Below are 12,639 nucleotides of genomic sequence, written 5' to 3'. Positions count from 1 at the left end.
CCTGCCGTACATACAAAACGTAAACATTTCATTTATCAGGATAAGACATGACAAGAGCGGACCAGTCCCTTCTGAGAAAAATTACAGATTCTAAGTTGCTCCACTATGTAATGACACGGGTACGGGCTTGCGATCTCTCGTTTATGGCATCGATTTCCGTGTTACACATACTTGGCCATTGCGTTGTGGCTGCAGTTGTGGAAGAGGCAGTCTGTTTCCTACTAGCGCTGTTTTCGCAGCGGATATTAACCGCGACGAATCATTCAGTCAACGCTAAATGGCCCATTTGGCTGAGCAGATAAGGGCGCTATAATAGCACTCCTTGCAGAGGGATTTTCAAATGGCTATATAGCAAGAACTATGGGTCTTCACAAGTTGACGGTAGCCAGGTGGATTAGACAAAAGAAAGAGAGTGGTAATCTGAATGGAAGGTCTCATGGCCGCCGTCTCAAAACAACAGCAACTCAGGATCGGCAGATACGCCGTTTCAGTGAGAACCACCCATTTGTCAACGCACGACAAATTCAGAAGACTTTGGGTCTCAATGTTAGCAGTAAGACCGTCACTCGTCGCTTTTGCTGCTGTTGCTGCTGAAAATGTCTACAAACCTCTCAAGTTTTGGAGGCGATTGATTTTCACGGACGAAAAAATTTTCTCGACGGCATTAACCGGAAAAGCACTTGTTTACCGGCCAAAAGGTGCTAGGTATAATCCAAAATGTATTTACAGTTGCCGAAGGAGTGACAGGGAGTCGGTAACGGCATGGGAATGGATATCGGCCGAAGGGTGTGGGCTCCTGTGAGAAGTGGAAGAAAGGCTCGATGCTTGCAGTTACATATCAATTCTGGAGAATGTGATGTTGCCTTCCGTGACAGCAAAATTTGGCGATGATCAGCTCATGTTCCAACAAGATCGCTCGCCTATTCATATGGCACGTGTGGTTAAGAGGTGGTTCGACGACCGTAGTGATATTACTGTAATGGAATGGCCACCGAAAGGAGCTGACATGAATCCCATTGAGAATATTTGGGCAAAAATTGTCAGAGTAATACGGGAAAAGGGACAGTCAACGTCGACTCGCCGGCAGCTTTCTGATGTGATTCATGACGCTTGGAATGAATTACTTGAATCTCCTAGTTATGTGGCTAGAGTTGTGGGCTCAATGTCCAACAGACTTTAAGCCGTTGTGGAATCCGAAGGAGGCTATACGCAATACTAAGCAGCATCAGCAGATCTGTTTTTTTTTTTCAGCCCTTAACGAACCAGCTGCAACAGATGTTTCAAGTTATTTTTTTTACAGATGTATATTTTATATAATTTTAAGGAAACGCAGTAAGTGGAATCTGGACAAACAAATTAATTCACAACAAGATACGTAATATTTAATTTGCTAAGAGAAGAAATACTCACGTTATATATTCAAGCAGTCTCTAAACAATACATGACACGCGTGTATATACAAGAAGAGTAAAAATCAATTCAGCACAAATGAAAAATAATGAGGAGAAGCTCGCTGATGAAGGAGTAATTGGAGAGCGAAGGTTGGGCTGGAAGGGGAGGTAAGGAGGCCCGAAGAAGAAGAGAAAAATCAAATACCCAATAGACTTCGAGTCGTTGTCGCAGCCGAGGGCCGTTGGTATATGCGATTCGGAGCAACGGTAGAAGTATAGTTTTTATACTGATTTTTGTGGCTTTATTTTGTGACGGCTAAACATTGCTGCTTCATGAGACCCACTATTTGTCCACATGTGGCAAAACATCAGAGGTGTACAAAATTTTGAGAGGTGCCGAACTGCTCTGGAACAGTAACGTGTTTTAGACAAGGAGATGATTTTTTGTTCATTTCATTTTAACCATTCACAGCACGCTTTGAGACTTTAACATATAATTTCATTTTATTATTATGTATCTTCTCTTCACTGAAAGTGAACGGCAATAAGTTTCACGATATAAAGAATAACTGAAAGTTTTTAATTTGTGGAATACTTCAGTTCGGAAGCGCGCTGCTGCTACGGTCGCAGGTTCGAATTCTGCCTCGGGCATGAATGTGTGTGATATCCTTAGGTTAGTTAAGTTTAAGTACCTCTAAGTCTAGGGAACTGATGACCTCAGATGTTAAATCCCATAGTGCTTAGAGCCATTTAGTGGAATAGCGTATTTAGCAGTTAATATTTTCAACAGATCTGTAGTTATAGGACATATTAAGAAGCAAGTCAAAAATGGCATTGTGGAAAGATCAGGTTGGTCTCTAAAGGGTGACGACGGTCAAATAACAAATACGAAACTGTGGGTAACAACTATTGCTCATGGTGAGGAGCCATAGTCGATATGCCACTATTCTGTAATTGTATTTCGGAAGTTTATCGTCGATCCTAGGAATGAAACAGATACTCTGTTTTACGTAAAGAATATAACCTTAAAAATTTACGTATCAACGCAGAATATTAATACACAGTATACAGATCAGGAACCTAATCCCACTGCCTTTAATTTTATTCTTACGGATGGCATTCAGACAGTAAATAACAATAGGAATAAGAAAACTCTCAGAATCAATGCAGAGAATTCAAGTGTCCAGTGGATTCAAAAGTTTGCTATAATAGCGAATAATTGATTTCAATGACTCCTTCATACCTATGTTTTCTCAGTGAGACAATGTTTGAAACTAGGACTAGCAAGGTAAAACATTTTTCCACAAACTGTCAGATTGGAAGTCGAAGACCAAGTTACATCAATTACTATGAAAACAAGCGTTTTTCACGTAGACTGGTCACTGTAGGCTTCCAACGCTTTTATTGTGTGTTACATGCGCAATATGTAAACTGGCAACGCCACCAACACACAATACCACTAAGCTGTGAAACAACTGTAGCAAAACAGAGCATCCTCGTTGTACATGCGATGGATAAGACGACTAATTCGCAACATAAATGTCAATGTAAGCAGAAATTTCTTTTTGAACGTGCTTCCTGAACCAAATAACGTACATTTCCTACGTCTTCAGGGCGAATCATGTAGCAAATGTAATTTAAAGTACATAAAATATCGAGTGGATTTACAACCAAAATTATGAACCACTCAAGAAAGTAAATCGATAGTCACATAGTTGTCAGACGTATTCTACGGTGTTCCCATTGTCCATTACACTAGCAGCAGGAAGAAAACATTCGCTCAGCTGATGTGCTGAGATAGCTAGCGCTGGCTAAGTTCGCGCTTCGAAGACGTCACAGCATCGTCTGCCACCATTTCGTGGGAAACGAAATACCTCAAGTATAAGCCAATTTGTTGCATTCGCATACCTGTGACTATGACTTGGCGCTAAAGTGTGGTTATGGATAGTACGTAAGCTCATATTACGAATCTAACATCATAAATAAAGACAATGGGGAAATGAATTAGGCGTCCTTCATTTTCCGTAACATTAAATATATTTAAGTTATTCTATCTTAAATGAACTGTGCAGAAAATCATTCACCAGAAGTGAATAACTTTTTAGCAACCCCAGATGATATTAACAGCTTGCCGGCGGGGGTTAGCCGTGCGTCCAACGGCGTCATACCGCGCACAGTTCGAATCCTTCCCCGGGTATGGATATGTGTTAGATCAGGTAGGTTTCAGTAGTTCTAGGTCTAGGGGACTGAATACCTAAGCAGTTTTGCCGCGTACTTCTTAGAGCCATTCTTTGATCTTTTGCCATATCTTTAGATTGCGTTGACATAGCTCACTTATTTTACACCACCAAGAGACCGTATACCGCAGGAAGTGCGATACATTTCCGCTTATTATGTCTACTCGTACTCGACGTAAACGGGTTTTAAGGTTTGGGTACACAGATAGACGGCCAAGAAAGTGAGACTAGTAGGGTTCCATTTTTACCGATTTAAGTGACGAAATCCTAACCACGAAAGTAGTTACGACAGGCACTGAAGATGAGGGCTGAATAAATAATTCCCTCTAATCTTTATTCGAAATGTCCTATTTGCAGTCGATACATCAGCATATTACTCGTAGCTACGCTTTCGATCCAAATCACGTTTACAGGAATGCAAATAAAATCCATTTGCCGATACACGTGGTAATTCATATCCCAGTATTAATGCCACCGCGTTTTAGAAGTACGAGCATTCCCATTGCTAGCTAACTTAAGAAACACTTCGGCTAATAAACGTTTTCTGGCTCTGGCGAGTCTAATGGAGAACTCGAAACATTATAGAATAAGTTTGGCAGATATGTCGTCGTTTATTTCCTGGGGAAGTGCAGAATTATCCTACTAAATTTACTCGCTAATAACAGTGTTTCATTATTTCGATAAACATCCTGAATGACTGTCACATAAGCGTTGACATAAAGGTAGAAAATTCATGTTTTTGAGTCCAGAAAGCTCTATGCAACAGACACTGCTGATCATTTTGCCATTTTGATTGCGAAATTGCCGGCTTTTTCATGTCTGGGGTAATAATACAGGGCTGTGTGCCTCGGTTGTCAGCTAGTGTAGTGAAAGTGTTTGCTTCTGCAAGAGAGGACTGGTTTGTTTAACGAAATCGTCGAAATATTTTGACGTTGATTTTAAATTTCGTTAAAGAATGAATAATAAATTTTATCTTTTTGCTTTTGAGTTAATTTTCTTTCGTGCGAACTTTGTTGTAGAACCACTCTCTTAATTTCGTGTGGTAATAAGTAATTTTACTTTCTTAAGGATTACGTACATTTAAAGAAAAAATTATTTACGTGAACTCATATGAACTGGTTAAGAATATTAGATTGAGAATTGAGTCCTTTAAATCATTCGGCCTTGGCATACACTTTCCAGATGCAGTGGGTTTTTTGTTAACTATTTTTACTGAATTTTATCCCGGCAATAGCCACAGAACACAAGATTATCCCTATCAGCAGAAAATGTTTTAATTATTGCCAAGCCGACATTTATCACTGATCAAACCTACTTCACTACGCATTTGAGTTATTTTAAAGAACCAAACTGTTTAAATTTCAATGTTAACTAACATTAACTATCCGCCTACGAATGCACAAACGTATAATTAATTCAATTCTTATCAACCACAGGATCACTGAAAAGGAAGAACAATTTCTTAATTCACTATTGATTTTTATGCATCTGCTCCCGATTTACGGGTTTGATAATTTTTTAAATGTGCCGCCTCTTCAGATCTGCGATTGTTGGTCGCGGCACGGCCCAGCAACACCGCTAAAAAATGCTGAAAAATTCTTAAAGAAATTTTATAGATGACGTGGGCAAGCTAATTTACATAAATAATTCACACTTTTGATAAATACTGATATATTTAGCTCAAACAACAATTCAACTCACATTAATTCGTAACACATCGTCTAATGGCGGCTAAGTCCAGACGGAGACAAAAGACTTCTACACATTCGTTAAAAGCTTCTTCACAGCGACCTACCTCGATAACGTCTGATCAGAGACGACCAAAGAATACATAATGTTTAGTCCTTATATAGCGTTTCCCGACTATTAACATTTCTTTGTAAATTAATTTCTGGCAAATTGCGATATCTCTGATACCGCAAATACTGACACATTTTACATTCATATAATAAATACGGAAAAATTCCTATCCTAAATACAGAGAAATATTACAATAAAAATATAAGGAGAATAGCTAATGTATTTTATATCACATTCAGTAATATTTTTGTTCAATAATTACGATATATACAACTTGCCCAGAGCGGCGTATATGGTACAAATAAACTGTGAAAATGCCAGGGAACGTTACATTGCCCCATGGCAGCATTTGGCAAAGAGTTTTTTACACTTTGACACAATGGTGCCAGTAACGTTCTTTATACTTCTGTATGTTTTACGGAATGGCTCTTTTATTTAGTCCCAGGGTTATATAAGTTCATGGCTCCCCCATTTGGGCGTAGGCAGACAGGAAACCTGGGCAAAACTGTGCCGGAGCCCAGCCATCCCAGTTGGTTTATAGTCAATATTGTCTTTTTAACAGTTATTCATTTGTATTAAATTAGCAGTTTGTCACAAACGGGGTTACACAATTACACAATATCACAGTCACATACAGTTCAATGGAAGGTTTTTTGTGTGTGATACTATTATTCTTGTGATACACTACAAGGTCACTTGTCCTAGGATATATCACTCACGGACGTACATAGTAAATGTTCAATGTTTATCGAAATGAAGTCATTAACATGTTATTCAGTTTATGTGAACATTTCAAAAAGTCAATAATGTTGTATTTGGTGAGCGGTGCGGAGTGATTGTTGGGCGGCGCTCGACGCGGCGCGCTGACTCCGTGTAGGTCACCGCCCCCGGCGTTGACAGCTACGGCGCGGAGGGGCGTGGCTGCCTGGTCTGCTACGGGCTGCTGTGGCCGCTGCATAGCTGATGTAGCCGGATGCGCGTTGGATATCAGCTCGCCCGTGCGACGTCTTCTCGCGGTGCTCCAGGAAACATGCAACAAGTTCACAAACAGTGTACTATCCTTATAGGCATTTTTCCTGCTGTGGGAAAGAATGCACACAGTTAGTGGTAGTTATTACTCAGTAGGCCTTCACTAGTCTGGTTTGCACAATGTTTCGTTGTCACAGTAACACTTTTATGGGCACACAATATTCTTCACCATGTCATGACTTGTCATTAGTCACACGCAAGTTTTCACCTTAGGACAAAATCAAAATGTATTTCTGTAGTCAATGCGCTTTCCTAGCGTCCCTTGACACACAAAGAGTTAGAGTTTGACACTAAGTTGATCCACCGTCCGTTATCGGTTCATTGTTCGTGTCGTGCTAGTTGCTTGTCCACTTGCACACACGGTGATGATACAGTTTTTTATTACTTATACACAACTACTCCGTGACGTATTGCTGCAGGTTTAACAGTCACTGTCTGTCTCTGCCGCACAATACTGCACTTTTGTTAAAGTTCCTTTATTTCTATTTACAATGTCCGCTGCTCAATTTTGTTTGTAACAGCACATTCGTAACTCTTTACCAAGGTGTGAGATTTGCGTACATGGTAACAATTACTCAAAATTCGTATTAGTTTGCCCAAAGTCATCTATATTCGTGTTCGATTAGATTTTATTTGTGCATTCCAGCCGGATTCAGGCATATTGTTCAATAACTCCTTTGTACTCATGTCACACTTTACTATCAACGTCCTACGTAACTACAGTGTAGTCTCTGTAGGCAAAAATTTACTTGGACTGTATCTGGCTAGCTCCTTTTAACTGATTGAATATGCACATGCTTCAATTGAAGCTTCTTTGTGCGTAACTTTGCGCTACATAAATTTGCAACAAGTTTGCCTCCCGTGGTGCCCTCGGGTCACTACTGGGTGCATTATTTTCTCTGATAACATTGGTGAGATAATAAAGTTCTCAGGGTATCATATTACTGATATTATTCTGGGTTCGAGTCTGTCAATCTGACAGCTACACATATATACATACATACACATAATAGAAAAGATTGTGCCACGAAATATTTCAAATTTGACACACATATTAGAAATTATGTAGTACACTAACTAATCCTTACTAAAATGTTCTTCTTGACTGAACTTTGTCACAGCTTAACACTACAAATAATTGCACTAATCAGATTATCTGTGCAAACATTTAGAGCATGGTTTAGATAACACAAATTAAAAGAGTACATAACATAAATATCCATACACATAAGAAAGTCAATCATATTCTTATAACTAAACACTTCTACACTAGTACATACATTATTAATGTTCATTATTTACAGAAGAGTGGTGTCCACATAGGACTATTAGTTTTACTGTAGGAATGCTTTTACATCCTTACGCGGATACAGTCCCCGTACTCTCCCTGAGTGGGGGTCTGCTAAGAGATAGCTACACTCATGTGGCACACTTACTACTCTGAAAGGTCCATTGTACACCAATTGCCACTTGCTATTCTGTTTCAAGGATGCCGAGGACTTAGGATGATTGCGTAAGAGTACCAAGTCCCCAACACTAAATTTTTGGTTATTCGTCACATGTCGGTTATATTTTTCTTTCCTTTTCTGAGCGCACCTGGTAAGGTTGCACCCTGCTTTTCTTATCTTCCATCTCGTGTGTTTATATGCAATGTATAACCTGAAAAATTTATTTAACTCTCCGAATGTTCTCTCTACTATTTCCTATTCGGACCAAGGAATGGAGTATGAGGCTCGACAGTAAGTTTTGTGAGGCTTTACCTCGATATTGTACTGATATCCCTTAACAAATCTGTATAATTAAATAATAACTGGTACCAAATCCTGCTGTTGCATAGAGTTTAAATTTTCGGACTGTGATACTTTGTTCACAAGTGCGTCCACATTTGCTTTTAACTGTTCACCTTGTACGTCAGGATAATAGAGATTCTGTCCTAGACAATGATTGTCTAAATGTAGTATCGACTGATTCCTACATTTTATATTAATAGCATTACATTTAGGTACAGGTACCTCTCCGGATCTGAGCGTGGACAATTCTATTCTCCTACCAGCATTCATCAAACTTAATTTTCCCCGAGACAGGTCGATTATTGCGTCCCTTTCTCTTAAAAAATCTACCCCCAAAATGCAGGCTACCTTTAAACCCTTTACTACCAGGAATGAGCTCGCTATGGCTTCTTCCCCTATATACATCTCTACCCGCACTTGGAGTTTAATTATTTGTCGCTGTGCACTTATGGCTCCAGTGACTTTACAATTATTCACGGGAAAAGTCAGCATACGCCTTTCCTTCCCCAGTACCTTGAATAAGTCCATACTCATAACACTGACAGTAGCACCTGTATCTATGACTGCTTGCACATCAATATTGTTAATTTTGATCTCTATTATCGCTTGTACTTTGTCTTTGTGTTCCTTTATGCACGTGGATGGTTCAGTTATTAGTTCGTCTCCCATCTGTACCCCGTCATTATACCTAAGGATACAGATGTTGTTGGGTGTTTTGTTCTGTGTCGGGCTGCTCTCACTCCAAACCTCAGCCGACGATGGAAAGCGTATCTCGGCTGCATCTAGTTTGTTGAATTATTGCTAGTGGATGGGCGTGGCTGCTCTGTGTCACTGACCTCCACTATGTGCACGTTGTGTTGCGTCGGCCGCCACGGTTGCGCAATTGGCGCATTTTGTGGTGGCGGTCGGTTATTGTCATATCTATCACTGTTTTGCCGGTCCGGACTGGGCCTCTGGTTCTGTGGCCAAGTTCGGTTTGCATCATTATAAGTATTAGTGTTGTACGGCCCCCTGGCATTTTTCCATCTATGATTGCTTGGTGGGCCTGTTTCATACCGGTCATCGAACCTCCTCTTTCGGTCATTATTCACCGGCGGACTATTGCCGTTCCGGTCTCTACCTCTATTTCCGTTTTGTGCATACTCTTGTCTCCTATTATTACCTCCGCCGTTTCCATTACTTGGTGGAGGCGTGTTATTTCTACCATTTCTATAACCGTTTCCGTTACTTCTAGCCTGTTCAGAGGCTGCCTTAACGTCCTCCTGAATCAGGTCAATTGAGTCCAGAACAGACAAGAAATGTTCCATATCATTTTCAGGCACGTGTATAAGCTTTTCCTTTACATGTATCGGCAAGTGTGATTTCAAAAGTCTGATCAAATCCCGGGATGAAATCTGTTCGTCCCAGTAACGGGTCTTGTTAATGTACTTCTCAAAATATTTTCGCAAATTGCCTAGTCGTGGAGAATACGGCTCTGGATTATATACCTCCTTCCGTAATCTCTCTTGAATACATGTTGACCAATATTTGGCCAAGAATGCCGTTTCGAATTGCTCATATGTATCACAACTGTCAGCTGCTTCGGTTGCCCATAATGCAGCATCTCCTTGTATGTATGACATAACAAACTGTATTTTCTGGGTATGACTCCAAACGCTAGGCAAAATGTTTCTAAATCCCTTGATAAACACTACAGGGTGAACAGATTTCTTCTCCGTTGTAAAGATCTGAAACTGTCGGTTCCTAATCAGACTTTCTTCAATCACTACTTTGGAATGACATTTATTTGTTCCGCTTACATTGGTTGCCTGTTCTGTCTCGCAGTCGCAATTTTTTACTGCAGTATTTATAGGCCTATCATTGTTGGACCTGGCTGGCGTGACATACGCCTGCACATCGTCATGCCGCAAGCTCAGCTCCATTTCGGCAAGACGGCGGTCCACACTCCGCTGCCACAGCGGAATGTCCTTTTGCACTATCTTTTTAAGATTTTGCACATCCGCAGTTGAGTCCACCTCCCTGGCCTCAATTGCGGCGTGCACTTTCTCATCTATTTCCTTTGTGAATTTACATTCTACTTTGTGCACTTGTTCGATCACTTTGTCCTCAATTACTTGAGTTGTGTCAAGTTCTAGTTGTTCGACCCTATTAGTCAGGACACTAATTTCCTCTACGATATTGGCATTAGCCACTTGAATACTGTCTACTCTTTCGCTTAATTCTTGCACCGTTTTGGGTATGGTTTCATATTTTTGTTTCAAAATAACAAGCTCACTTTGCATAACTTCTAAAGTTTGCATCAACTGTAAGTCCCTCTCATGCAGGCGTCGGTCACGCTCTGCTTGTTTAGCTTCACGTTCTTTATCACGTTCTGCTTGCATACATGCAAATTCAGCTACCAATCTCTGGTCACGCTTTGCTTGTTCAGCATCACGTTCTTTATCACGCTCTGCTTGCACACGTACGAATTCAGCTTGGAAATTGAGCATGCGCTCGAACATAACTCTTAATGATTGCACTTCTGACATCACACCACTCTCTGGTCCGTGTCCAGTGCTTGCAGATTGCACAGAATTTCCGCTATCAACTGAATCACTGGGTGGCAGTGGCAACATTTCTTGCCCTTCTGCCCCCAGATTCTCACATTGTACTTCCTGAACTACGTCACTAACATTACTTTGTGTCCCACTTTCCAACTCGGTATCACTACTTACTGACTGTTGCTCATTATCCATGTTGATATCTTTCTGACTACGCAATCTAACCATAGTAAACAAAAGAAATAAAATCTGAACTAAATATCCTAACACTCAGGTTTCACTGACATAATCACACAAGAAATGGACATTAACTAATACACACTTACTATATACTACAATGACTAACTACCTAAATGTCCTGTTATTTTAAAACAAAGTACTAACAACAAGCACACCACTAATGATCCGAGAACACTGCACTGAGGCTACTTTACTACCCACAGGACAACTACACTGTAGCTTTACCTTTTGGTGATCTATCTTGGGTGCAGCTGCCCCCTGATATTGTGGTAGGTAATTAATTTTTCGAAATAATGAGCTCTCTTCTTCAGCTTGCCTCTGGATACATAGTGTTCTCATGCAAAAAATCATACACAGGTATTACCACACAATATTGGTTATGAAATACATACAATACATAGAAAAATTATTAAATGTTCTGCAACAAAGTTCGACTATATTAATTCCCTAGTTATCTCACGGGTATTTAGTGGCCACTGCATATTCGTGCCCCACGTTGGGCGCCAATTTAACGAAATCGTCGAAATATTTTGACGTTGATTTTAAATTTCGTTAAAGAATGAATAATAAGTTTTATCTTTTTGCTTTTGAGTTAATTTTCTTTCGTGCGAACTTTGTTGTAGAACCACTCTCTTAATTTCGTGTGGTAATAAGTAATTTTACTTTCTTAAGGATTACGTACATTTAAAGAAAAAATTATTTACGTGAACTCATATGAACTGGTTAAGAATATTAGATTGAGAATTGAGTCCTTTAAATCATTCGGCCTTGGCATACACTTTCCAGATGCAGTGGGTTTTTTGTTAACTATTTTTACTGAATTTTATCCCGGCAATAGCCACAGAACACAAGATTATCCCTATTAGCAGAAAATGTTTTAATTATTGCCAAGCCGACATTTATCACTGATCAAACCTACTTCACTACGCATTTGAGTTATTTTAAAGAACCAAACTGTTTAAATTTCAATGTTAACTAACATTAACTATCCGCCTACGAATGCACAAACGTATAATTAATTCAATTCTTATCAACCACAGGATCACTGAAAAGGAAGAACAATTTCTTAATTCACTATTGATTTTTATGCATCTGCTCCCGATTTACGGGTTTGATAATTTTTTAAATGTGCCGCCTCTTCAGATCTGCGATTGTTGGTCGCGGCACGGCCCAGCAACACCGCTAAAAAATGCTGAAAAATTCTTAAAGAAATTTTATAGATGACGTGGGCAAGCTAATTTACATAAATAATTCACACTTTTGATAAATACTGATATATTTAGCTCAAACAACAATTCAACTCACATTAATTCGTAACACATCGTCTAATGGCGGCTAAGTCCAGACGGAGACAAAAGACTTCTACACATTCGTTAAAAGCTTCTTCACAGCGACCTACCTCGATAACGTCTGATCAGAGACGACCAAAGAATACATAATGTTTAGTCCTTATATAGCGTTTCCCGACTATTAACATTTCTTTGTAAATTAATTTCTGGCAAATTGCGATATCTCTGATACCCCAAATACTGACACATTTTACATTCATATAATAAATACAGAAAAATTCCTATCCTAAATACAGAGGAATATTACAATAAAAATATAAGGA

Source organism: Schistocerca nitens, chromosome 7, assembly GCF_023898315.1.
Source record: "Schistocerca nitens isolate TAMUIC-IGC-003100 chromosome 7, iqSchNite1.1, whole genome shotgun sequence".
Lineage (NCBI taxonomy): Eukaryota > Metazoa > Arthropoda > Insecta > Orthoptera > Acrididae > Schistocerca > Schistocerca nitens.
This window is presented reverse-complemented; position numbering follows the sequence as displayed.